Source organism: Trichosurus vulpecula, chromosome 1 (assembly GCF_011100635.1).
Source record: "Trichosurus vulpecula isolate mTriVul1 chromosome 1, mTriVul1.pri, whole genome shotgun sequence".
NCBI classification, from domain to species: Eukaryota; Metazoa; Chordata; class Mammalia; order Diprotodontia; family Phalangeridae; genus Trichosurus; species Trichosurus vulpecula.
In genome coordinates this window covers 336,546,026-336,569,903 of record NC_050573.1, presented here as the reverse complement: position 1 = coordinate 336,569,903, position 23,878 = coordinate 336,546,026, and the positions used below count along the sequence as shown (strand labels likewise).

Sequence of the window (23,878 nt, the reverse complement as noted above, 5' to 3'; positions counted from 1 at the left end):
ATCAATAGTCTTTGTTGATGTACTTAAGTAACAAGAAAGCCTAAGTCACATGAGCTTGAATCACATTGTTGTGATGCCCTCTGACCCTGAATATGTGTATACATACTCTGAGGTTAGCATTTTGCTTTGGGGCTCACTCATTGGAAGACTGTTCATGTGATTTGGCCAGATGAGACTCTGGGTAGGCATCACAGAACTCCCCCAGCTTTGAAAACCCAGATGTTGGTGGTTCTCTCTCTGGTAACTATGTATGTATTGCCATGGACAGACAAAAGCCCTGTCTGCTGATTTGTGATATTTTCTCTGTTTATGTAATTTCTGCTTGCAATTTCTGTTTGTGTTTTCTCTGATGTTCAGGGGCTGACTTTTCCCCCCTAACTGAGTCACACACACACACACACACACACACATACACACATGCACACACACACATATGTTTAATTAAAGTGAGATTGTAAACCCCTTAAAGTTGCTTTCCTTAGAAAAACAGATCAAAGAACATGTGCTAGTAGCCCTCCTGTGTACTGATGTTGTCGGTCTTACACCTCCACAGCAGCTGCTAGTAACATTGGTGTGCTAATTAGCACCTGGTGTGCTAATAAACTCCTTTTTAATTTTCTATTAGACAGCTAGGTGGCACAGTGGATAGAGTGCCAGAGCTGGAATTAGGAAGACTCATCTTCCTGAATTCAAATCTAGCCTCAGACACTTACTAGCTATGTGACCCTAGACAAGTCACTTAACCTCAGTTCCTCATCTGTAGAGCAAGCTGGAGAAGGAAATGTCAAACCACTTCAGTATCTTTGACAAGAGAACCCCAAAGGGGATCACAAAGAGTTGCACATGACTGAACAGAAACAATAAAACTTTCTCTTTCTGAATTTTGTCTCTTTAATGAGTGCAAAGCCCTGAACATAGAATTTTCCTTTAAATACCAGCCATTGGGTTTATAGATCCATTGTATTTTCCTGATGTTTCTTTTCACCTCCTCTAAGTCTGAAATGAAAAGAGCCAAGAGGAAGTCACTTGCCAGGCATGGAGAACAGTGAGAAATGGAAAGAAGTATGATATAGTCCATCTACATTTTTTTTCTATTTAAGCAAAAGGGAAATTGATGGCCACCTGTCTGATTGTAGTTCAATAATAGCAACCAGGTGCTGGCAGTCCTACCCTCACAACTCACCTTACTTATACTGTCTACCCAATCAACACCAGAAATCTCCTTGAGATGATGCCAAGCTTTCCATAACTGTCAAGAAATTGATTCATCCCCTTTTGTGCATTGCAATACTCTTCTGAATGTGATGAGTGTGGGTATATCAATTTGCTGAAATAGAATCTTGGCTCAGCCTCCCACTCAGCATCTTCCGCTCACTGCTTTTTTTCTATTTAAATTCAAAATTCAATTCAATTTTCAATTTCAATGCAATCTCAGAAGTATGGGTTAACTATACATTATTCTTGATTCATACTGCAGATGCAAAAGGGATAAATCCCATATAGGATCAAGCAAGCAACACACTGGTCAGGTGCTGCCATATTTTTTTGTCTAAAAGTCGATTTTTCCAGGAATGGTTTAAGAGATCCAATTGACATTCTGAGATTCATATTCACCCCCCACCAGCCTTTCTTCTATTTTCCTCTTCAATCTGCACCCCCAGCAAGGGTCCTAGCTCATTTCTGCCCCAGGATTTTCAGTTTTTTATCTAATCTCTTACTCAGAAGGATAAGTGTGTCAGTGTGTGTGTGTGTGTGTGTGTGTGTGTGTGTGTGTGTGTGTACGCACACATGCTACTAGAGGTGGCAAGGAGAAGAAGAAAGCAAATTGAGGAAGGCTTCCACATATATGAAAATGTAACTCTTTAGCAAATTAATAATATTAACTATGAATAGTGCCTAAAAACAAAGATTTTACATGCTTAAGCTCAGATACAACATAAAGCAAAGTTTAAAGAAACAAAACGAACTAAGTACATCTCCCAATAAACTCCCAATTTTCATTCAATTTAAATATGGTCTTCCCTTCTAGTATCAGGAAAAAAAAAAACCCTTTTCTCTCATCTGAGACCTTTCCATCACCCTAGTCTTTCTGTGGCTGCTTGGTAAGTTCCCATGGCTCGGGAATAAAAAAAAAAAACCCTTAAATATTCTTTCACCTGATGTTTCCTTAAATTGAGTTAGTGATAGCATGTCTTCATTCAGCTCTGGGCCCCAGTGTTCACTAATTAATTAGTCCCCTTTTCTCCCCTACGATCCCTATTCTGTGATCTCTCCTCTTCCCCCAGAAGGGAGGAAAGAAAAGAAAACCAAAGAAAAGAAAAAGCTTTCTGCCTTGTTTTCAAAATATCTTCTTCCAACCCCAGGAAAATTCCTTCACATTGCTAAAAAAGTTATTCACCACCCTTAACAACTAAGTTATTTATTTACTCTTGATCAGCTCTGCCGTGGCTTTCCATAACTTCTCTGTTAAACTATGTAGTTTCATAATCTGTTCAGAACAGCCTATTCAGTAATGGGGCCAAGAGTCATTTTTTTTTGCACATTTTATAACAATGCAAACACAGAAGATAGTTTTAAAACAATTTACTTTTAATAGTGACCTGTAGGGTGATAATAAGAAAATCCATTTTAGAAAATTGCATGAATACAAAGAGCCTATTAACAGCCAACAACTGAGCAAGTCAAAGGAAATTAATCTTATATGCAGGTATTCTAATTAAAAGCCTTTAAAGACAGCCTTTCTGCATGGCTTCTTATAACACAAATATTTACAATCTAGATAGTAATTTCTTTTTCTAAATGTAATTGGGGAATACTTAGTAAAATAAATAAAAATACAAGAGAGCATAGATAATGTTTTTCTTAACATGTGAAATTATGCTAAACATTTCCATAATAGCCATGGCCCAGGAGGGAAAAGCAAGAAAATTAAAGAAAGTGAAAAAAATATGCTTAAATCTGCACTCATTCATTGTTCATTGGTTTTTCTCCGGAGGTAGATAACATTTTTTATCACGAGTCCTTTGGAAATGCTGTGGATCATTTTATCGATCCAAGTAGTTTCACAGTTGATTGTCCTGACAATACTGCTGCTACATTGTTCTTGTTCTGTTCTTTTATTTTTCAAATTTTCCTTCTCCCACTTTCCCCTCTATCCCTTTTTTCTCTCTCCTGTGCTATTGATCTCTACAAAGCTGGAGGTTGTTAAAGGTAAGGCTCGGGAGGAAAAAAAAAAATTGACCCCTTAATAACCTATCAATTAAGAACATTTTTTTCCCCTATCAAACTGCCCTGTGGAAAAAAACCCCAAATTTTTGAAATAAACAAGAAACAAAGGTAATATGTACGTGACACAATTAAATTTCTAATGTGTACCAAGACTTTCCCTAGACTATATGCAGTTATCAATGGGCTACAAGGCATTAGTGCTGTGATTTTGGGGTTTCTCCCCACTTTTAGTGAGGCTTTCCTTGTCTCAGGGAGATTGCTTTCAGGTAGGGGAATAAAGAGTTAGTTCTCATTTCAGCAGAGGGTACTAACTTCCAACATTTTTTTTTCTTGCTTAACCTGCTTGTAGCAGCGTTTGTTTGTTTTTTTCTTTTCATTACATGTTCTTTCACCAGGAGACCATTACTCCTCAAGAAGAGCCTAATCTAGTTAGGGAAACTAGATTAGGGAAATTTTCCCAATCTAATTAGGGAGGGAAAGGCTGCAAATAATAGAAAAGCAGCAGAAAAGTTATTTATCAAGACTAAGATCCACTTGGTAGAATGTAAATTTCTTGAGGCCAGGGATTGGTTTCCCTTGCCTGTAAGTAATAAGAAGTCAATTTATCTTTTGAATTGAAATGTGATTTCACTGGGGTAAGGTACTACCTGTGAGGAACTTCCTTTACCAGTACAGATGGGTTATTTCTCTGCAATTTAGAGCCTCAGAGACTTCTGGGGGTGCTGAGAGCTAGAGATTTGCCTAGGATCACAAAATCCTTATGATTCAGAGATAGGATTTAAACTGAAGTCTTCCTCACTCTGAGGCCTGCTCTCTCTTCACTCTGCCATGCTACCTCTCAGGTAATTAATAAGCAGCTAGTGTTAAATAATGGCCAGAATTCATCTAGTGCTTTAATGTTTTCAAAACAATATACATAGATATATACATGTGTATACACACACACTTATGTGTGTGTGTATACATATATACATTTATGCTGTGTCATCTGAATCTCACTACATCCCATGAAGTAGGTGCTGTTAAATTGAATCTAAGGCCAAAACATGTTCCCATCAATATGTACTTGTCAGTTCTTTTCCATGGCTATTTATCTTCTGAGACAGCTAGGAGGTGCAGTGGATAGAGTGCTGGGACTAGAGTCAGAAAGACCTCTCTTCCTGAGTTCAAATCTGGCCTCAGACACTTACTAACTATGATCCTCATCAAGTCACTTAACCCTGTTTGCCTCAGTTTCCTCATCCATAAAATGAGCCGGGGAAGTAAATAGCAAACCACTATATGTCTGCAAAGAAAACTCTAAATGGATTCAGGAATTCAGGAGAGTCGAACAGGACTGAAAAACAACAATAGAAACAAAATCTCTTCTTCTGGGAAGTAGTTAACTGTGGGGTAGGGGTTTGTGTCAGCTCAACTTGGAATACTTAGCATATCAGGATGTACCAATATATTCCATACAATAGCATGCTGCTATTCACCTGCCCGTTACTAATAGTTATGTTCTACTTCTCAGTGACTTCCTGTGGTTTTCAGATAACATTGATGATAAAAATTTAAGACTAGCAGATAGACCCATGGACATCATTTTGCATGTTCATTCCTGGATCACTATTTTACCAGATTTGGAATTTCAGAAAAAAAAAAGATAATTATTAAATACTTCCTATGTGCAAGCCACTTGCCAGGCACATTGGTAAGCATAATACAGAAATGGACAGATAGAATCTGGCTGGTTATCTACTTAAAATAATATGCGAAACATATCAAGAGAGAAGACATTTTCAAGGAAACCTATCCTAAACTTTAGGATGGCTTGAGTTGTTAGAGAGCTTTCCCTCAAAGCAACTTTTAATATGTTTCTCTGAAATTTACTCCTATTACTCCTACCTCAGCCGACTCTTTTACTTAAAGATATTGATATTGCGTTAAGCCCATGAACTTTGTCTCTCTCTGAGTCTCTCCATCTCTTCCTCCCTTTGTCTGTTTTTGTCTCTGACTCTCTGTGTCTGTCTGTGTCACACACACACACACACACAAACACACACAATTTCTCTACTCCAGGCTAAAAATTCCTAATTGTTCTATGATATGAAATCAAGGCCTTTTGCTATTCATGGCTGACTTCCTCTGAATATTCTTGAGCTTATATCAATTTTTTTCCTAAAATGTGGAACCCATTTTTGAATGCAATAATCTAGAGGTGGTGTTACCAAGGTGGTCTTACCTTCCTCATCTAAAGTACTCTCCTCAAAGCATCCTAATTACAGTAATGTTCTCACAATCTTGTTTATATCTTTAGCGATACTCTAAAGAGGTCAAAGACTGGAGGAAAAGTTGCCTATATACCAAAATACTTATTGCAGAAGTTTTTGTAGCCACTAGCTGTGTAGGTAGTATAGTGGATAGAACATTGGGCCTGAAGTCAGAAAGTCCTGAATTCAACTGCCTGCCTCAGTTTCTTCAATTGTAAAATGGAAAAAAAAATAATAGCACCAGGATTGTTATAAGGATCAAAAAATGATAATATGTGTAAAGTGCTTAGCATAGTGCCTGGCACATAGTAGGTGCTATTATCATTATTATTATTATTAGTAGTATTAGTATTATTATAGAAGGATCTTTCAATAATCACATCTATGACTCGGAAGTCTGATATTACTGGGTTTTATTTAACATGTTTGAAAAACATCTTTTGGTCTTATAAATGGAATATAGGCTTTAAAGCTGATTCTCAAGTTAAGGCATTTCCTTGGCAATTATCTTTATCAAATGAGGATTGTGGTTATGAATATGTATGTATGAGTATCGTGCTTCTTGTAAGCAGATTGCCAGTTTTATATTCAGAATCACACCCACCACAGCAACTGTAATATATATATATATATATATATATATATATATATATATATATATATATACACATATATATATTATGGACATATTCTTATTGGCTGTCACTTTGTAGTCATCACCTCTAAAAATGCATATTGTTTATGTTTCTCTTGATGGTTAAAAAAAGTCATTCTCTACTGGAATAATAATAATAATAATAAAATAATATAAAATATAATATATTATATATAAAATAATAATAAATTAATACTCATAATCATAACAATATCATAATAATAAACTAGACAACTATCCATTGAGGAATGACTAAACAAGGTATGATATATAAATGCAATCAAATATTACTACACTCTAAGATGAATATGAAGAATTCAGAACACGATGGGAAAAAACATATCCCCTGTTGCAGAGCTGAGTAAGTAGAAACAGAAAAAACATTGCAATGACTACAAGAATGTAAATAGAAATCCCACAGCAATGTGAATGTACACAATCCAAAAAGTTTGGCTTTGAAGAACGATTGAGAAACTACACCTTCCTCCATTCTTCGGAGAAGTGGGGAACTATACAGTTTCATTTACTTTCACATATAATTGATATGTTGCCTTTTTTTCTTCTCTTTTTTTCCCTCTTCCCATAGCCCCTTCAACACTGACTGCTTCAAATTTCATCACATTTGCAAATTTTCATAATGTAAGGCAAAATATCAGAATGGATTTTATTTGCATTTCTCTTACTACTCATGTTTTATCACTTAGAGTTTGGAATTCTATTAAAAATAATTCATATTAATTTATCATTTCCCTACTGGGAAGTGACTATTAGCCTTCTATATTTGTTTGAATCCCCTACATATCAAGAATTTCAAAATTTTAACAGCGTTAATTGATGTACATATTTTTCTATTAATAGTTTCTCTTATTCCTTCTTCATTGTTTTTTATTTGTTATTCAGAAGTTTTAAAATTTACCTTACTGAAATTGTCTATTTTGTTTTTTATGATTATCACCAAGACTATTTTGCTTAAGAATTATCCCATTAATACACTCTCAAGACACGGGCAGACAGTTGGTGCTGGCAGGAATGGAGGTGGCGGAGGCCAAGGGGGCTTTCCTGCTCAGTCTCCCAGGCATTGCCATGGGAGGAAGCCTGTGGCGTTAACAGAGCCAAGCATAGAGCATGGAGGTGGAGGGAACACTATGGCCCTACAAGGCTACCAAGCTATAGAATGAAGTTACTACCTGTTTTCAAGCAGGAATGTTTCTAAGAAAACACAGGCAGCACTTTAAAAAAATGTGGCAACAGCTTTTACTGCCTATGAAGCAGTAGATTGGCATCATGAACTATTAAGAAGTAATAGCAATTTAGGTCTTGAAGTTACAAGACAACAGACTGTTCAATTGTTAAGAAAGTTCCTCAGGAATCATGTAATTGATGATATTAAAGGAAGATTAGGGATCAGAAAATCTTGATGACAACGATCAGCTATTCAGATTTCCTACAGCTTCTCCACTCAAAACTTTACCACACCATCATCCAGAATTGAAAAAAAAAGCAGCTTAGACAACATTTCTAAAGAGAAAGAATCTTTAAGTTATAGCACTTATCTCACAGAACTCCTAAAAAGCATGTCTATCAGGAAAATTGAAGATGGTTATCTACCTGAGAGCCAGTGTGGCTTCAGAAAGGGCCAAGGAACAGTTGATATGGTGTTAGCTGCCCAACAACTCCAGGAGAAACACCAGGAGCAGAACAGAGGTCTGTACACAATGTTGGTAGATCTGATCAAGCCTTTGATACTGTGAGTCGTGAGGGCTTATGGAAAATTATATCAAAATTTGGCTGCTCGGAGAAATTTATCAACATCATACCTCCATTTCATGAAAGTATGCTTGCCCAATTTCTAGATAATCGGCAATGCTTTTGGGCTTTCCCAGTCACCAATGCAGTGAAACAAGGCTGTGTGCTCACTCCTATGCTTTTTAGCATGAAGTTTTGAGCTGTACTGTCAAATGCTTTCAATAAGGATGAACACAGTATCAAGGTCAGCTACCGCACTGATGGTAAATTCTTCAACTTGAAAAGGCTACAAGCCACAACCGAAGTGGAGGGAGTGTTGGTGCACGATTTTCTGTTTGAAGTTGGGATGCAACAAAGTATAGATCAGCTGCTTGTGCTAATTTTGACCTAATAATTAACACCAAGAAAACACAGGTGCTCCATTAGCCACCACCACCCCATCCATAATGTGGAACCATTGGTTACAGCAAATGGAGAAGTTTTGAATGCTGTGGATAAGTTCACTTACCTTGTTAGCATACTTTCTAGGGATGTACATGTTGATAATGAGGTTGAGGCATGCAATTGCCATAGCTAGCTCAATGTCTAGCAAGTGCCAAAGGAAAGTATGGGAGAGAAGAGGTATTAGACTGACTACCAAACTGAAGGTCTACAGAGCTGTGGTGCTGACCTCGTTGTATGCCTGTGAAACCTGGACAGTATACCAGCACCATGCCAAGAAACTGAATCACTTCCATTTGAATTGTCTTAGGAAGATTCTGAAGATCATCTGGCAAGATAAGGTACCAGACACTGAGGTTCTTTCTTGATCTAAACTGCCAAGCATTCAAACTCTGCTTCAGACAGTATAGTTCCAATTTGAATATAAAACGTATGGTTGCCAAAAAGACTATTTTATGGACAACTCACACAGGGCAAGTGCTCACATGGTGGTCAGAAGAAGCAATACAAGAACACTCACAGGGTCTCTCTTAAGAACTTTGGAATTGATTGTGTGACATGGGAGATACTGGCACAGGACTGCTCGGCATGGTGTGTCTACATCAAAGAAGGTGTTGTACTCTATGAGCAAAGCAGAATTGAAACAGCTCAAAGGAAACCCAGGACATGCAAATTTAGAGAATCCACCCCAAATGTTCACATGGACTATCTGTGCCTGACCTGCAGTAGAGTATACTGAGCTTTTATTGGTCTGATCAGCCAGAGTAAGACACACTAAAACTTGACTCTAGCATAGTGGTGTCATTTTGATCCTCTTTGAGAATGAAGGACAACAACCAACCAATCAGGAAAATACAGAAAATATTAGAAGTGAAATTAGAGATGAAAATAAAGAAAACCCAGTGGAGGAAAGGGAAATAAGCCAAGAAGATATTGAAGAAATTTGGAGACATTATTTTGATACACTTACAAACCATTTTAGGTATACCATCTTTAGAAGTTTTCAATCCAACATAACTAATGCCTCAGTATATAATATGTAACCTGAACAATACAACTAAACGTGGAGTAGTTGTATTGTAAAACAAAGCAGATGACCTTCCTCACTGGGTATTATATGCTATGAAGTATCTAGTAAATTGGCCAAGAAATTACGACCCCAGTCAACCAACTTATGTTGGATTTGAACAAGATGTGTTCCTAACCATTGCTGACTATTTTCTAGAACCGTACTTACTTTCAAATGTTATGAGTTATTTGTTAATATATTGGGTTTACTGCAGCCTCATTTAGAAAGGGTTTCCATCGATGCCCTACAGATCTGCTGCTTGTTGCTTCCTCTGTCAAAGCAGAGAAAGCTCCAACTTCTACTGAGAATGATTTCTGGGATGAGTCAGAATGTTGATACAATGGGAACAAGATCACGAACAATACAGATGTTTTCCCGATGTATGCTGTGCTGTGCTGTGCTGTGCTGAGGAAGTCAATCTTGACAAGCTTCTTGCTACACAATTAGTTTCCTTTCTGATGGCTCATCATCAAGAAATTTTTCAAGTGTGTTCCCACTTACAGGCAGCTGAGGAGAAGCTCCTGGCCTATCTGAGGAAGGGCCCTATTATTATCCTGGGGGTGAACTGATTTCTGCTTTGCCAACTTACTCCTATTGTAAGCAGATAAACCCCCAGAAATTTGATGAACAGGGAGTTTCTACCTCTCAGGTTGCAATTGCAAAACTTTTTAGAGAATATCGTCAAAGATAAAAGCTTATCTCTAAAGAAAAAAAGAAAAAAATTAAAGCAATTTCAGAAGGATGTAATGTTAAGCAGGGTGGGAATTTTTTTTACTGTTTTCTCTTTTGGAATGGTAAAGTAATCAAGTGCCTTTAATGAGTCTTGCCTTTGTTTGAATCAGCAGGTAAAATGGGACCTTTGTTGTTTTGGAGTGCTTCTCAGTACTGAGGCAATTGAGTGTCTTTGAGTCTTGCCTTTGTTTGAATCAAGAGTCATTGATTGGAACCAATGTATATGATGTGGTACTGGTGATTAAAGATCTTTCCCACACCATTTTGCTAAGTAGGTGCTGAGTCCTCAGGGCCCTGAACAGGGTATATGTGCTCTAAGGTTGTTGTTTTGCTTTTGGGGGTACACTCATTGGAAGAGTGTTGGTGACGAGACTCTGGGTAGCCATTCAACACCCCACCCCAGCTTTGAAAGCCCAGATGCTGGTGCTTCTCTCTCACATGTATGTGATGTCTTGATCAGACAAAAGCCTGTCTGTTGATTTGTGTTATTTTCCTCTGTTTATAATTTCTGCTTGTAATTTCTGTTGGTATATGCTCTGAAGTTCAGGGTGCTGACTTTTCCCCCTGAACTAAGTAAATGATATATGTATGTTTAATCAAAATGAGACTGTTAACCCCTTAAAATTGCTTTCCTTAGCAAAGCAGATCAAATAGCCTGTGCTAGCAGCTCTCCTGTGTGCTCTTGTTGTTGTTGTTCTTGTTAGTTTTTCACTTCCACAGCAGCTGCTAGCAACATTGTTGTTACAAAGGACTATCCTGCCATGGACCAGAGAAGATTTCCAACTACAGAAAGTGAAGCTGCCCTGTTTGGTGACAAGCCAACAATCAAACAGGCAATGCTAATTTTAAGAAAGCCAGAGAGAAAGACAGAGTTCTATAGCCTTAGGTACAACTGATTATCAAATGATATTAAATTAAGCCATATACTGAAGGATACAACATTAAGGCAGTCTGCTTTTCCTGTCCTTTCCCAAAAATTAGTGTGCTACAAACATAGAAATGTTCCAAAGTAGTTAGTGATTCAAGTGCTTACTGTTTACTCTGGAAGATCACAACAAACCCAGTAGGTCTCAATGGAGAACAAATGAAAAATAAAAGCATGATTAGTAATCAAAAGTATTCTAAGCATCTCATGCAAACAACTGGAAAAACCATGACTATGAGTGCCAGAAGTTGAGGTACTTGACTGCTGGCCAAAGAATGCCTGAGCAGCAAGGCTAACTCTGAATCTTTTGAAAAGAAAAGATTTGCCCTGCTGTTTGGACATGTTGTGACATGACATTCTAGGTGATTAGGGTTGAATTAGGGTTGACAGTTAGCCATTTAGTCCAAGCATAGCTTGGTGAGGAATTTTTATAAACTCCATAACACATATTCTGCTACATTTTGCACTCATATATTTTTCTATATTTTTAATATATTTGTGTGTATTTGTTTAAAAGCTAAAATTCAGTATAATGTTTTGCTTGTTTTCTGACATGTTTACCATATTTCTATCTGGTGGTTCAACCAGTAGAGATGCACTACTGTGTTAAGGATTCAGAAGAAATGTATGCCTTAGCATGTGCCTCCCAAGGCCCCAGTGCCACCTAGTCTTCCTTTTTCCATGTGGGCCCATTTTAGGCTCCATTTGAGGGGAGCATTTTTCATAGGCACAAACCCAGGGTCAGGGTTAGTGTCAACAAATTTCTTTGTAAAATCCTAGTAGTACTTGCCCCACTTCCCTCACAGACCCATGGTAAAGAATGTTGTTTAGAAATGTTAACTGCTCAGTAAGGATGATACACTGTTCATCCAGGAGGATGCCATCAGTAACATTGAAATGAGTTTAGGGAGCTGTTCATACCAGGACCCTCACACTGTAGTCTTACAGAATACCAGCATGTGATATATAGATAGGCATAATTTTGTCTCTTTTCTAAGGGATATTAAGTTATAGTTTTACAGCTTCAGCTACAATTTCTACAATGTCAAAGTAGGAATGGGAGCATCGTTGATTTGCCTTAGTTGATACTGTTTCTTCGTTGTAAATAATTCTAATTCTTGGTTTTAAATATATGATTTTGAACATATTAATAAAGGATACTTGCATGGAATGATATGTTCTTTTTTATGATGTATTGGGTCTTTCTAACCACCACATCCTTTTCTTAATGCTCATTTGTCATTCCTTTAATGTGCTTATATTCCTTCAGATTACACATTCTTCTCTTTGTCTACTACATTTTTGAAAATTGGGGGCTATGGACAGAAGCATTTTTCGTTCTTTAATCCTGCAGGATTCTTCCCATATTCCATGATCTTCAAAAGGTCACTGAAAAGATCAGTAATAGTGACTAAGCAACCACATCCACTATTTTTTTCAGTTCTCTCAGATATAGTTAATGGTCCTGGTGACTTGATCTCATTAAAGGCTGCTAGACACTTTTCCTATCTTTCTAGTTAGTTTGTGCCCTATCTCCCTATTTACCATTGTGTTCTAAAAATCTAAAGGTTTTCTCTTTGGCAGAGGAAACAGAAGCAAAATATGAGTTAAGTAGTTCTGCCTTCTCTCTAACATCTCTTATCATACTCAGACAGTAGTGCTACCCTTTCTTACACGTTTCTGTCTTCCCCAAAATAACAAAGCAAATACCTTTATTGTTTTTAGCATATCTTGTTTTCCTTAAATGTCTCTGGGCTTTAACACTTGTGACTTCAAGACTACATTAAATTTTTGTATTTATGTTCAATTGTTTGCCTCTGCTTCCATCCTCATATATGTCATATCTTTTATGGGTCTTAACTTGGTAATGAGTTCACGATGAATTCACATAGATCTAGTTAGATAATTTTCATTCATATCAGAATTTTTTGTCATTAGAATTATTCTTGAGACATTCCCGTTCTTCCATGATTGACTATTTCCTATAACTCTATAATTTTTGACAACTAACAGCAATCAGGTCATTCTGTCTCATTGCTCATGACTTCAATTCCTCTCCATAACAACCCCTTGGTGATATCAGTCTTCATAACCTTGAACAACCAACTGTTTATTTCACTAACTTACTCTACACAAACCTCTAAAATGATGGTTTTATGTTATATTCACTAAAAGGTCGTATTTTAGAACACCTCATCTGGTGCTTACTGCTACATTGCAATGTTTCTGTTTCTTTCAAACTATCTCCCTATCAGCTGTTTCTTAGCTGATGTTCAAAAACTTATTCTTTGTCCAAGTTCTTGACTCTTCCCACAATTTCTCTTTCTCAAAAGATGACTTCTAGTCAGTTATTTGCTCTCTTCCACTTGGAAAATTCTTTCCATGTCTTTACCCATATATTACCAAGGAACCTTTAATTTGTTTTAAAAAACTGAAAAATAGTACTTCTGGGGGTGGAACCAAGATGGCGGCCGGAAAGCAGGGACTAGCGTAAGCTCCCCGCTGAGTCCCTCTAAAAACCTATAAAAAATGGCTCTGAACCAATTCTAGAACTGCAGAACTCACAAAACAGCAGAGGGAAGCAGGGCTCCAGCCCAAGACAGCCTGGATGGTCTCTGGGTGAGGTCTATCCCACACAGAGCTGGGAGCTGGGAGCGAAGCAGAGCAGAGCCCAGCATGAGCGGCTTGGACCAACCAGACGAGGAGCCGGGCGGAGCGGCCCCTAGCGCCCTGAATCAGTGAGCTGCGGCAGTTACCAGACTTCTCAACCCACAAACACCAAAGACAGCAGAGAAGGTTAGTGGGAAAAACTGCGGGAGGGGAAGGAGTTCCAGGTTTGGCCACTGCCCCCGGGGCAGCAGAGGTGGGGCAGCTACAGCTGCAGTTGCTTCTGGCCCCAGGCCCACCTGGTGGGAGGAGTTAAGTGGCAGATCAGAGCAGGGGTGCACAGCCTGCTGAAGATCTAAGCCCAGTCCAGATTGTGGGTTCTTGGGAAGGAGGACTGCTGGTGTGGCAGAGCTGGCACATCCCCCCCAAACGTGGAACATAGAACTCTGTAGTCTACAAGCAGTCATACCCCGCTGAAAAACTCAAGGGTCAAGTTAGTTGGTTGGGAATATGGCCAGGCAGCAAAAAAACACCCAGATTCAGTCTCAGACTTTGGATTCTTTCTTTGGTGACAAAGAAGACCAAAACATGCAGCCTAAAGAAGTCAACAAAGTGCAAGAGCCTACACCAAAAGCCTCCAAGAAAAACATGAACTGGTCCCAGGCCATGGAAGAGCTCAAAAAGGATTTGGAAAAGCAAGTTAGAGAAGTAGAGGAAAAATTGGGAAGAGAAATGAGAAGGATGCGAGAAAACCATCAAAAACAAGTCAATGACTTGCTAAAGGAGACCCAAAAAATACTGAAAAATACACTGAAGAAAACAACACTTTAAAAAATAGACTAACTCAAATGGCAAAAGAGCTCCAAAAAGCCAATGAGGAGAAGAATGCCTTGAAAGGCAGAATTAGCCAAATGGAAAAGGAGGTCCAATGGACCACTGAAGAAAATACTACCTTAAAAATTAGATTGGAGCAAGTGGAAGCTAGTGACTTGATGAAAAATCAAGATATTATAAAACAGAACCAAAGGAATGAAAAAATGGAAGACAATGTGAAATATCTCATTGGAAAAACCACTGACCTGGAAAATAGATCCAGGAGAGATAATTTAAAAATTATTGGACTACCTGAAAGCCATGGTCAAAAAAAGAGCCTAGATATCATCTTTCAAGAAATTATTAAGGAGAACTGCCCTGATATTCTAGAGCCACGGGGCAAAATAGAAATTGAAAGAATCCACAGATTGCCTCCTCAAATAGATCCCAAAAAGCAATCTCCTAGGAATATTGTCACCAAATTCCAGAGCTCCCAGATCAAGGAGAAAATATTGCAAGCAACCAGAAAGAAACAATTTGAGTATTGTGGAAACACAATCAGAATAACCCAAGATCTGGCAGCTTCCACATTAAGAGATCAAAGGGCTTGGCATACAATATTCCGGAGGTCAATGGAGCTAAGACTAAAACCAAGAATCACGTACCCAGCAAAACTGAGTATCATGCTCCAAGGCCAAATATGGATTTTCAATAAAATAAGGATTTTCAAGCTTTCTTAGTGAAAAGACCAGAGCTGAATAGAAAATTTGACTTTCAAACACAAGAATCAAGAGAAGCATGAGAAGGTAAACAAGAAAGAGAAATCATAAGGGACTCACTAAAGGTGAACTGTTTTGTTTACATTCCTACATAGAAAGATGATGTGTATGATTCATGAGACCTCAATATCATAGTAGCTGAAAGGAATATGCATATATATATATATATGTTTATGTATATATATATATATGTATATATATAAGTGAATGTGCATGTATGTATATATGTATGTGTGTGTGTATATATATACATATATATATATATATATATATATATATATATATATATAGAGAGAGAGAGAGAGAGAGAGAGAGAGAGAGAGAAAGAGCAGACACAGGGTGAGTTGAAGATTAAGGGAAGATATCTAAAAGAAATAAAATCAAATTAAGGGATAAGAGAGGAACATACTGAGAGAGGGAGATAGGGAGAGATAGAATGGGGTGGATTTTCTCACATAAAGGTAGCAAGAGGAAGCAGTTCTGTGGGAGGAGGGGAGAGGGCAGGTGAGGGGGGAATGAGTGAATCTTGCTCTCATCAAATTTGGCCTGAGGAGGGAATACCATTCATACTCAATTGGGTATCTTACCCCACAGAAAAGAAGAGGGAAGAAGATAAAAAAAATGGGGGGGGATGATGGAGGGGAGGGCTGATGGGGGTGGAGGTAGACAAAAACAAACATGTTCGAAAGGAGACAGGGTGAAGGGAGAAAATTCAATAAAGGGGGATGGGTTGGGAAGGAGCAAAATATAGTTAGTCTTTCACAACATGAGTATTGTGGAAGGGTTATACATAATGATATATATGTGGCCTATGTTGAATTGCTTGACTTCTTAGGGAGGGTGGGTGGGAAGGGAAGAGGGGAGAGAATGTGGAACTCAAAGTTTTAAAAACAAATGTTCAAAAACAACAAAAAAAAAAAGTTTTTGCATGCAACTAGAAAATAAGATACACAGGCAATGGGGTGTAGAAATTTATCTTGCCCTACAAGAAAGGAAGGGAAAAGGGGATGGGAGGGGAGTGGGGTGACAGAAGGGAGGGTTGAATAGGGAACAGGGCAACCAGAATATACGTCATCTTGTAGTGGGGGGGGAGGACGGTAGAAATGGGGAGAAAATTTGTAATTCAAACTCTTGTGAAAATCAATGCTGAAAACTAAATATGTTAAATAAATAAATTTAAAAAAAACTGAAAAGTAGGCCTTCTTCCTACCAATGATTTATCCAATGGGCTTCTTTTCTTCGTTACTCTGTATTTTGATTGTGACTATTTAACTCTCTTGGTTAATTCCTGGTAAAGAGAAGTGTTTGGTGCACAGTCAAAGTCTATGTCTAAAGGCTACAACCTTAATTTTAATTCAAGCCATTTTTACTAATACGTGCCACAACAAAGAGTGGCCAAAAAAGGATGCATGTGTTTACTACTACCAGAACAACTAGAACAATTATTCTATTTGTAGGATAATCAATGACATTTCTTTCAAAGAGTAACACAATATTATTATTTTAATATGTTCTTTCTACCACCAACACAAGACTACATAATAATTCCATCTGATGTGGATTATAAACGTATAACATTAGAACTAGAACTCTTCTAAACCAACCTACTCTTCTTACAAAAAAGGAAACAAAGGCCCAGAAAAGTGAAGTGATTTGTCATGTAACTACTGAAGGATGAAGCCATGACTAAAAACCAGGCTTCTTTGCTCAAGTTAAAAGCTAAAACCAAAGTCAAGTAGAATTGAATACTGTTTGAATATTCAATGTGGTGGCCTATACTCATCATTTTGGTGACCTATGGGTCTTCTAGCACAATTTTGCTCAATTCTTTCCTATATTAAAGTGCTAAAAATTTCCCTAGAAAGAGGAGGACAGTTTTGGTTGCATGAAACTCACAATAGAATTAGTTATGGGTTTATATATTTTCAATCTATTATTTCTTAATTTACTTCTTTCTTTTTTTACTCCAATTCCATATCCTATATTTATTTTTTTCTTAATAGGAGAGTAAATTACAATGACGTTCAATTTTGGCAAAGCGGACTATATTTTAGTAGAACATCTCTTTGTCTTAATCAGAATTACCTTTTTTCCTATCATTTCTTAGATACAATAAGCAAACCAATCAAGCACCCAGTAAGCTAGGGAAGTCATGTATTTCTAAGTGCTGGTAAAGCATAACAATGTAGTTTGGAGTCCAGTTTTAAAATCTTCTAACCCCAATGTGATAACAGCTCAGATTTGTTCAGTATCCCAGTTTGCAAACCACATTCCTCACAGCAACCCCATGACTTAGGACGGTACTATTGTTTCCATCTTATAGCTGAGGAGCTGAACACAGGGAGATAAGTTGACTTGCTTAATGTATCAATTTAGTGATACAGTAAAGGGAGGTTGGGCTTCTAACCAAGTGTAAAGCTAAATGTCATTATATCAACTGCTCAGATTCATTACACAAACTCCTCCATGAAAACAAAACAGCAGAGTTCATTAGATCCTCTAAGGAGATAAATTCGTCTTCAAAGTTTCAAAAGTAAGGCAACTGCTAAACACTTAATCATTTGGAGGGGTAGACAGGACCTCAAAAATCACCTAATCCGATTCCTTTATTTTCTAGATGGAGAAATGGTGCCCCAGAGAGATTCAGTGAACTTCTGATGGTCACAAAGGTAGTATTTGGCAGAACTACTGAAAACACTCTGGTCTCTGGACTCCCAATTCTGTGCTTTTTCTGTTTCTTATTTATCTAGAAATTTCCAATTAACAAGTGGGATTTATTTTCTAAAAATTTAATCCTTATAGAATTCTCAGAATAGCATTCCTACATTCAAACCATTTAAGGAAAATAGAGGTTAAGGACAAACATCTTGCTCTGGGACCAGTCCTAGGACTACTCAATTTCCGGTCTACTCTTTACCTCAAAAGCAAGTGTTCCTGCCTAGCCCTTTAGCACTTTCCTATCCAAGGAGTCCAATTGTGCTCACTATTTTTACACAGAATATTTATATGACCATATGTTCATATAAGGGCTTTTCTTCAAATATATAAAATAGTGAGAAGTACTCATTTTAATGTAAAATTTAAAGCTTACTTGGAAGTTGCTCGACTAAATTGCTTTTGAAATAATATAATATAATATAATATGTTTGGAGCCTAGAATTCTCTGACATGGGTAGTCCAAGTATTATCATACCTGTTTACCAGTTAAGAGAGATAAGGCTTAGAGAGAAAAAAAAGTTTCATGGCCATGGTCGTAGAGGTATTAAGTATCAATATTCTTTTTACTACAAGTCTGATGCTTTGTTATACCATATGTAAAAGTACATTAACTTTAATAAAATGTCACTTTCTCCCTACCCCTATCTCATGACTTATCTAGTTTTTCTGGCTTATTTTATAATAAATATCAAGAAAGAATAACAAGTATGAAGGTTTATCACATTGGGAGGTGCCATAAATTGAGTGGAGGGACCAGAAAGGATCCCCAGGAGACCAAATTTGAAGAGTATCTATGGAGACAATTCAGGGTCCAATTTCTCTCCTTCCCCTCCTCCTTTCTGCTTGGGCTATTCCATTGACCCCGAGCCCATTCCTAGTAACCTCCATCTGCTTTTCCTGATTAAAAAATTACCGAATTACATCTTTGACCTTGAAATTGTCTGAATACTCGAGAGAGTTTTTCTGTCAGTTTACACAATGAAATGATTCTCTGTTATGTCTAACATTCTTATCCAAGGAATAGCGTCCTAAGACCTATCATTGGATTATTTCCATTTTTTAAAATTTGTCTTCAAAGGGTAGAAGAGTTGGAGAGAAAAGAGGAAATAAATGAATAGCTAAGAGGGTCTTAAAATCCAAGTTAAACCATTTAAGAGAGAGAGAAAAAAAGAAAACTATAAGACTGTAAACTCCAGGTAGTATAAACAAATAATGATTTCAGTGTTTAGTTAGCATGCCATGGCTGCAAAGGAACAAGCTTTATTTATTATTGCAGTTGGCAAAATATGGTGGAATTGATACTCTCCAGACACTTTGAATGTTGAAAAAAAATGTTATTAGTGATATGGCTTATGTGCATTCACTAAAAATGTTTTTCACTTGTATATATTCTAAACATTTTGCTGCTGTGAAAATGTCAAATCAATATAATCACACTTGCATTTAGAAAAACATTTCAACATGCAAGGAAGCAGGTTCCTTCTAACATATGCTTAATGGGACTGGAGGAAACATTGTCATTACAAAAGCAAATACCCCCTTTAAATGAGAAATTTCTTTTTGTGTGTGTCATAGTAAAATTTTATTTTCCTTTTGTTGGGGGGTGGTTGTCTGGTCCTGTGATTTTTATCTGTCTGAGCAACTCCTTACATGGAGACTCCATCCATATGCAAATTATCTATAGTTTATATTCTTTGAGATTTGCTTGTGGCATTGAGGTTAAATGACTTACCCAAGGATTGATAGCCAGTGTAGGTCAAATGCAGGACTTGAACCCATGCCTTCCTGATTCAAAGCTTAGGTCTCTATTACATCAATGATAGAGTAGTTAAAATGCCAACTCATAAGTAAAAAGTATAGATATTTACAGGTCACACTTTAGCACAACACTTCAAAAGGGTCATGGTTTCATGTAGGATCTTCCGGTAAATGTTCTCAACCAAGATGCTCATAACGTCATAGGATTTAAAGTTGAGAGTGATTACAGAGGTCTTCTAGTCTAACTTGTACCTGCTCAGGAAACCCCTTTCCAACACTTTATAAATAATGCTCTTCTGCTACATAAAGACAAGCTAAAGGGAACACGTGACTTCTGGAGAGAGTCCATTCAACTTTTGTACAGTTCTCTAATTGTTCAGATGATGTTCATTCTATTAAACTGAATTCTTCCTTTCACTTTCACTATTTTTTTTCCCATTTCTCCTAGTTCTGCCTCCTAGGGCCGAGCAAAGTTAATTAATTAGTTAATATTCAATTCAATGAATATTTATGTTCCATTTAGTTCAAGGAGCTATGCTGGATGCTTGGAATAAAAAGAGAAAAATTAACTGTCCCTGCCCTCAAGCAGCTTAAATTCTATTGGGGGAAGCAGCCTATACAAGGGAAATAAATAGAAGATATATACAAAGTAACTTTTGGAGATGATGATTTAAAAAAAGAAGAAAACCAAGTTAAAATTGGATCTAGTCCAATTCCTGTTTTGTAAGAAAACTTTATTCAGTTATGTGAATTAGAGAAAACTTAATTGCATCCTTTTGGGGGTTTTCATTGTTTATATTGTCTTTTTTAAAAAATTCTGAATTTAAGAAATAAAATAAGTATTTCCATAACAAATTAGAATAGGAAAAAAAGATTGCACATGAAACTGCAAATCTATTATGTACAACTTACTTTTCCTTTTTAAATATATACTAAAGCTTTTTTGTATTATTTGAACCTAGTCCTGCATGGCTGAGAAGCTGAACCACCTCTACCTATTGCTTAAAGACCCTTATCTAAAGACTTAGACTATGCTGAACAGAAACCCAGCCTGATCCAAAAATTGATGCAAGAAGTTTTCTCACTATTATACATCTCAAGCAACCCATATGTTTTATTTGAAAACTGGCCCCATACTGGTCAATCAGTTACTGCTTCCTTGTTCCTTTGACTGAATACAGACAGTTGGGATAGGGGAGTAAGGTGCCTCTTTTTCTTATTTCAGATAATTGCACCTGTTTGCTCTTCCCCTCCCAAGTTGGACAACCCCTAATGTTTTCTCCAATTAGAAATCGGATTACCTAATCTGGTATATATCCTGTTAATTATTTTCTTTTATACATAAAAATATCTCTCCCCTTGTTTTCAGGGTCCCCTGCCAAGTTGAAGAGGCCTGGTCCCAAAGAAGAGTTCATGACCGAACAAGAGAGAGGTTGCAGAAGGTAAAATGGAAAATTTTGTATTATATGAAATAAAAAAGCTTTTGAACAAATAAAGCCAATGTATCTAAAATTAGAAGAGAAGCAGGGAAATGGGGTGAAAATATTTGTAGCAAGTTACTAGTGATAATATTATAGGTAATATTATGTGTCAGATTCAATTTTATAAAAATAAGAGCCATTCCCCAATTTATAAATGGTCAATGGATATAAATAGGCAGTTTTTGGAGGAAGAAATCTAAGCTATCAATAACCACAAGAAAAATTCTCTAAATCATAGAGAAATGCAAATGAAAACCTCTCTGAGCATCCACTTCACATCCATCCAATTTGCAATGTTGCTTTAAAAAAAAGGAAAACAACAAATTCTAAAGGGGCTGTAGGTGAACAAACATATTAACAAGTTGTTGGAGGAGTTGTGGATTGGTCCAGCCATTCTGGAAAGCAATTTGAAACTATGTCAAAAATGTTTTACTGTGTATCTCTCTTATCCGATGATGCTACTACTAGGTCTATACTCCTAAAGAGATCAAACAAAGAGGACTTATATAAATCAAAATATTTATAGCAGTCCTGATTGCTGTGGTAAAAAAATTGGAACCTGAGGTGGTACACATCAACTGGGGAGTGGATGAACAATTTGTGATATATTAATATGATGGAATACTATTGTGCTATAAGAAATGGTGAAAGGGATTGATGTTTTAAGAGAAACCTGGGAAGACTTCTATGAACTAACTGATGTGGAGTGAAGTGAGAAGAACCAGGAGAACAATACTGTAAAGACAATCACATTTGAAGGACTTAGAAACACTAACCAATTCAATGACCAATAATAATTCCAGAATACTCATGATCGAGATAGACCAATGTGAGAATTTCTTTTGCTTGACTATATATGTTAGTAACAGGAGTTTGGGTTTTTTGTTTGTTTTCTCAGTGAGGAGGGAGGAGGTGTAAAGAGAAGGTGGAGCTTAATTTGAAAAAACAAATTTAAGGGAACTTCCTCATGAACCATCATTACATATAAAACAGCCTATATCCATGACTGAAAACATCTGAGAAATTTCTTAATTGCCACTAACTTATTAAATGGCAACCTTACTAATGGAAATTTTTCAAATTCCTCCAATAAAACAGTATAATTGAGTATTTATTCAACTCTTTGTTATTTATCTATACCATAGAGATGGACGCACTAAACTGTACATTTTAATTCCTATCCTTAAACTTACTCTTTCTTTCAGTATCTCTGATGCCAAACGTGGTTCCCCCAATGCACTTGTAATTGTAAATTTCTGGGAATAAGATGTTAAAGGTTGGCAGATTCTAGCTAAGGGACCTGTCCAGGTCTAAGAAAATTATAGCATTCACTCACACTATCTGTTGAAAGAAACCTCTCCATTAGATACAAACAAGTAGAGAGCAGAAGGCTGTTAGTAGGCAGACTAAAAGCATTAATCACTTCCCTTTGGCTGGGAAAACAGAAAACTGGTTTGATTTGACTAGGATTTTCGGGAAACCTAAATGTCTTATAAAATTTAAAAGATAGAAGCATAAATGTAAATCATTTAATTTACCCCCAAACTAGTGGAATTTGCATTTTTTCATAAAAACCCTATCTCCACAAAAATATAAAGGAGAACTAGGTTACAGAATATCTCACCTAGAATCTTTGGACTTACCGGCAGAGATAATAACAAATTCATCCCAGCCCAAACAGTGTCAGACATGGCAGAGGCCTGATTCTTTGACTGCTTAGCCTGTACAAGTATCAGAAGTGGCTGTGCAGCCTTCTTTAGCAAATAAATCATCAAGGGTCTTCCTCGGAACTGAGGGCATGTCTTCATTCAGTGACTGGGAGCAATTAGGCTTGTTGGCTAGTTGTGAGAGGGAGAAGGTCAGCATCAATTACTCCAAAGCTAAAGTGATTGTATTTGGCAGGCCTTCTCCAGCATGGAGGTACACAACTCTAAATAGCCCAGACCAACACATCTATTAATGTAGGTTCTTGGGGGTAGGGAAGTATTTTGCTGCTAACTAATCCTGGCAGGCCCACCAGGGCACAGTGCTACTTAAAACCCACCATTCCACAGGAACAAGAATTACTGGGGTCACTTTGTGGTTGTGGCTACTGGTTACTAATCCTTGCTCTGCATTTTTTTTTACCACCCAAAGTTGTCTCTTCCTTATTATGTGGTAGTAAACTCTGGGGTCTCAACCACATACTTGCACAGGTGCTGGAGAAAATGCAAAGCATTTTTTGTTGGAAATGCCTCAGTGGAAAAGGACTCTTGTACCTCGTGCCTGAAATGAAAGGAATTAACCTAATTTCTTGGTCAGAATGCACATTAAGCTGTTAAACTTTTATACATACAAACCACTGCATTCTTCATATCAGGTAAAAAAAAATAAGCACATGGATCTTCCTTTAACAAACAATGAACACTATTTGTAATGCAGGCACTTGTCAGAAAATTCAGTCATGAATAGCCTGTCATAGAGGGCTTGCCAAAAGCTAACTTAAGACATCTGATTCACTAACAATAGCAACACCTTGAATTTTAGACCATCTTAAACTTTATAATATATACGTACATATGTTTTCAATTGAAGAGACCAACAATTTCAGAGTTGAAAGGTACCAGAGATACTTTCCAACCCAAACTAAATATCCAATCTCTCTGTCTCTCTGTCTTTCTCTCTCTCTCTCTCT

At 37.1% G+C, this 23,878-nt stretch overlaps 1 pseudogene; it reads left to right on the top strand.

The window, feature by feature from the left end:
* Positions 1 to 7,260: 7,260 nt before the first annotated feature.
* On the top strand, positions 7,261 to 22,470 carry LOC118838003 (annotated as a pseudogene).
* Positions 22,471 to 23,878: the final 1,408 nt, after the last annotated feature.